This window comes from Schistocerca piceifrons, unplaced genomic scaffold (assembly GCF_021461385.2).
Source record: "Schistocerca piceifrons isolate TAMUIC-IGC-003096 unplaced genomic scaffold, iqSchPice1.1 HiC_scaffold_936, whole genome shotgun sequence".
In the NCBI taxonomy this organism is placed as follows: domain Eukaryota; kingdom Metazoa; phylum Arthropoda; class Insecta; order Orthoptera; family Acrididae; genus Schistocerca; species Schistocerca piceifrons.
Genome location: NW_025729208.1, coordinates 5,267,794 through 5,272,793, shown reverse-complemented (window position 1 = coordinate 5,272,793; position 5,000 = coordinate 5,267,794). Strand labels below are relative to the sequence as shown.

Here is a 5,000-nt window from a genome sequence, read left to right as displayed (position 1 = left end):
GCTATCAATCTGTCAATCCTTCCGGTGTCCGGGCCTGGTGAGGTTTCCCGTGTTGAGTCAAATTAAGCCGCAGGCTCCACTCCTGGTGGTGCCCTTCCGTCAATTCCTTTAAGTTTCAGCTTTGCAACCATACTTCCCCCGGAACCCAAAAGCTTTGGTTTCCCGGAGGCTGCCCGCCGAGTCATCGGAGGAACTGCGGCGGATCGCTGGCTGGCATCGTTTATGGTTAGAACTAGGGCGGTATCTGATCGCCTTCGAACCTCTAACTTTCGTTCTTGATTAATGAAAACATACTTGGCAAATGCTTTCGCTTCTGTTCGTCTTGCGACGATCCAAGAATTTCACCTCTAACGTCGCAATACGAATGCCCCCGCCTGTCCCTATTAATCATTACCTCGGGTTCCGAAAACCAACAAAATAGAACCGAGGTCCTATTCCATTATTCCATGCACACAGTATTCAGGCGGGCTTGCCTGCTTTAAGCACTCTAATTTGTTCAAAGTAAACGTGCCGGCCCACCGAGACACTCAATAAAGAGCACCCTGGTAGGATTTCAACGGGGTCCGCCTCGGGACGCACGAGCACGCACGAGGCGGTCGCACGCCTTCGGCTCGCCCCACCGGCAGGACGTCCCACGATACATGCCAGTTAAACACCGACGGGCGGTGAACCAACAGCGTGGGACACAAATCCAACTACGAGCTTTTTAACCGCAACAACTTTAATATACGCTATTGGAGCTGGAATTACCGCGGCTGCTGGCACCAGACTTGCCCTCCAATAGATACTCGTTAAAGGATTTAAAGTGTACTCATTCCGATTACGGGGCCTCGGATGAGTCCCGTATCGTTATTTTTCGTCACTACCTCCCCGTGCCGGGAGTGGGTAATTTGCGCGCCTGCTGCCTTCCTTGGATGTGGTAGCCGTTTCTCAGGCTCCCTCTCCGGAATCGAACCCTGATTCCCCGTTACCCGTTACAACCATGGTAGGCGCAGAACCTACCATCGACAGTTGATAAGGCAGACATTTGAAAGATGCGTCGCCGGTACGAGGACCGTGCGATCAGCCCAAAGTTATTCAGAGTCACCAAGGCAAACGGACCGGACGAGCCGACCGATTGGTTTTGATCTAATAAAAGCGTCCCTTCCATCTCTGGTCGGGACTCTGTTTGCATGTATTAGCTCTAGAATTACCACAGTTATCCAAGTAACGTGGGTACGATCTAAGGAACCATAACTGATTTAATGAGCCATTCGCGGTTTCACCTTAATGCGGCTTGTACTGAGACATGCATGGCTTAATCTTTGAGACAAGCATATGACTACTGGCAGGATCAACCAGGGAGCTGCGTCAACTAGAGCTGAGCAGCCGGCCGCCCGGGAGTGTGTCCCGGGGGCCCGCGCGAACACGCAAGCGTCCGCTCAATCATTCTGCAAACAGGAGGAGGCTGAGCTCCCCTGCACAATACACCTCGAAACCCTCTCAGGTCCCGGCGGCGCGCAGCGCCGTCCCAAGTACTTGGTCGGGTTCGAGAGAGGCGCAATCGCCCGGAGTTAGGCGAGTAGACGCTTTCGGTGCGACCACCCGTGCTCCCAACTGAGCTTGCCGCTGCCGACAGAGGCCCGGGAGCGTGCTGTCGTGGCATTGCCGGCGGGAGACAACACGCGCCACCTACGGTGACCGGCAGCTCCAACGCCAGCGCCACAGAAGGACAAAAGCCCCACTTGGGTGCCGAAGCGAACTCTCCCAGCACAGCGCACGCGCCAACACATCCGCACAGCTGCGATACAAACCACCAGCGAGAACCGCTGGGGCGACCGAGCAGCAGACGGCGTCGCGGCGCCGAGCGCCGGGCGGCGGCGCATCCTCAACGCACACAGTCCTCAATCGGACCAGCACACTGAAGATGTCCACCGCGCTTCGCACCGGGCCCGCGAGGACCTACTTTGGCCGCACGGCGCCGCGCGCAGGGTGCGCCGGCGCGCAGCTGCGACGCCTGCCGCGTCCGTCGGCCGGCGCGCCTGCCACTGGCCGCCCCCACCAGCCGGCTGTAGCGCGTGCGCCCACGCACCGCGCGGCCAGCACGCCGGGAGGCGCCCCCTCACCGGCCGGGGACGGTCCCACCCAGCCACCGCCGCGTATCGCTTCACACCCAGATGCCGTTCAGTTTCGTCGGCATGGTGGGTATCGCTGGAACAACCGGTTCGTACCTCAACCTATCGTCGCCATCACCGATTCACCCCTAGCGAGAACAACCGCACCACAACAGGTTACCATTTGTTCATTTGCGTAACTTCACCAGAAAACGCAGGCGTCCATCGCCATTTGCAACTTCAACGATTATTGCATGCCTGTGTCAGGTGTCACGCCACACTACGTCTGCCCACATACACGCAACAAAATGTGCACGCCTAGACAATACGTGGAAGGTGGCCCCCGTACGTATGCGATGTCCATTGCTCGAACGACTGTCAACCGGCCTCTGTAGCATGTCGCAGATATGGAACGCGGTGCACCATGCCATCACGGTGTGTGAGGAGAGACGACTAGGTCCGAATACATCAACAGACAGCTCATGCTGATCGCCATCCACGGCGTCCGTTCCTCCCACACGTCTCTATGGCGTACCACACTGCAATCCAGCTCTCATAGGGAGACGACACGTAGCTGCGTGCACAATATTTGCACTGTATGGTCCGCCGTTTTTGGGCGCAGTCGTTGTACGGTCACACATGTGCCACGATGTATCATTCGGTACATAAGGACGAATGTGCAGTACAGATTGTGGTTTACGCGTACGACATTAGCGGACGGTTGACACAGGCCGCACCACAACGTAGCCTGAGTACGTCGCATGCGAAGGGCATTGAACATGCAAACTTCTCACCAACCAGCTTGCGAAGGCAGGGGGGCAAGGTGGGGACGTGGGGAGGGGCGGCATGTACGTCCTGCTGCCATCCACATTACAGTGTACAGCAGGAGCATGTGGAAAGTCAGCAAGACTTGCAAGGTGTTTAACATGAAGCGATACACAGGGGAGCGGGCAGTGCGAGTAGCGAACTATATTGCGAGGGTTGCGGGTGGGCAACACTACACTAATTGAACGAGTCGTATAACAATTACAGAGCAGGTTTAGGCGACAACATGGGTTACGTTAGGGGACAACGTGGGTTACGTTAGGGGACAACGTGGGTTACTTTAGGGGACAACGTGGGTTAGGTTAAGGCACAACGTGGGTTAGGTTAAGGCACAACGTGGGTTAGGTTAAGGCACAACGTGGGTTAGGTTAAGGCACAACGTGGGTTAGGTTAAGGCACAACGTGGGTTAGGTTAAGGCACAACGTGGGTTAGGTTAAGGCACAACGTGGGTTAGGTTAAGGCACAACGTGGGTTAGGTTAAGGCACAACGTGGGTTAGGTTAAGGCACAACGTGGGTTAGGTTAAGGCACAACGTGGGTTAGGTTAAGGCACAACGTGGGTTAGGTTAAGGCACAACGTGGGTTAGGTTAAGGCACAACGTGGGTTAGGTTAAGGCACAACATGGGTTAGGTTAAGGCACAACATGGGTTAGGTTAAGGCACAACATGGGTTAGGTTAAGGCACAACATGGGTTAGGTTAAGGCACAACGTGGGTTAGGTTAAGGCACAACGTGGGTTAGGTTAAGGCACAACGTGGGTTAGGTTAAGGCACAACATGGGTTAGGTTAAGGCACAACATGGGTTAGGTTAAGGTACAACATGGGTTAGGTTAAGGTACAACATGGGTTAGGTTAAGGTACAACATGGGTTAGGTTAAGGTACAACATGGGTTAGGTTAAGGTACAACATGGGTTAGGTTAAGGTACAACATGGGTTAGGTTAAGGTACAACATGGGTTAGGTTAAGGTACAACATGGGTTAGGTTAAGGTACAACATGGGTTAGGTTAAGGTACAACATGGGTTAGGTTAAGGTACAACATAGGTTAGGTTAAGGTACAACATAGGTTAGGTTAAGGTACAACATAGGTTAGGTTAAGGTACAACATAGGTTAGGTTAAGGTACAACATAGGTTAGGTTAAGGTACAACATAGGTTAGGTTAAGGTACAACATAGGTTAGGTTAAGGTACAACATAGGTTAGGTTAAGGTACAACATAGGTTAGGTTAAGGTACAACATAGGTTAGGTTAAGGTACAACATAGGTTAGGTTAAGGTACAACATAGGTTAGGTTAAGGTACAACATAGGTTAGGTTAGGTTAGGTTAGGTTACACGTTGTTGTAAGGAAAGGTGTAGGGGGGGGGGGGCGGGGGCGGCAGGTTCGTTGATAGTGATTATAGTAAGTGAATGCTTGTGACATGATCAGATTTGTCACGTCAGGATGCACCTTTGGCTTATTAGAGGCGGCGCTCCAATTCTATGCTTGTGTGAGACCTGTGTCTTTGACTCATGTCATTGTTTGTGCGCTGTGACAGGAGGTACTATTGTGATGTTGGGTGCACCGTTGTATAGGACATGTGTGGGTGTTGGTGCCTGGTCTGCGCAATGGTGGATGTCGAAAGGCTGGGATATTGTATTTTCCGCATGGACCTCCTGGTCTGGTTGTGATAGTGTGGATTGTGTAATGTGGCGGAGAAGATGCACTGGATGTTGTTCCATGCTGGTGCTTACATATTGTATGTGCGCCTGTTAGAAGCAGAGAGTGGTGCGTGATCAGAGTGTCTGGCTGACGTGTGGTTCCCATTGTGGGCAGACTCTTTCAGCATGTATACGGACAGTTGTGTATATTTGCTGTAGTTTGATGGCTCTGCATTGATTACTAATCAGCGCCGTGTGTACGGGTAATCTGGTTCCAGTCCAAAATGTTCCATCTGTGTACATTAGTGACAAAGACTCCCCCCATGCAGTGGGGCTCGGTCTGTTATAGCTCTTCCGCGTAATATATTTGCCCCACGTTTTTGCGACTGCGAGTGCGAGTGCAACGCGCATGGGGACCGACATGCTGATGGCTCGGTATCGGA

At 53.0% G+C, this 5,000-nt stretch overlaps 1 non-coding gene across 1 annotated transcript in view; it reads right to left on the bottom strand.

Moving 5' to 3' along the window:
• The window catches only part of LOC124772140, a 1,909-nt gene extending 565 nt beyond the window's left edge, over nucleotides 1–1,344 (bottom strand). Inside the window, exon 1 of the ribosomal RNA XR_007013812.1 lies at nucleotides 1–1,344. This exon is cut by the window's left edge and continues 565 nt beyond it. This is a non-coding gene — a ribosomal RNA (small subunit ribosomal RNA).
• Nucleotides 1,345–5,000: the final 3,656 nt, after the last annotated feature.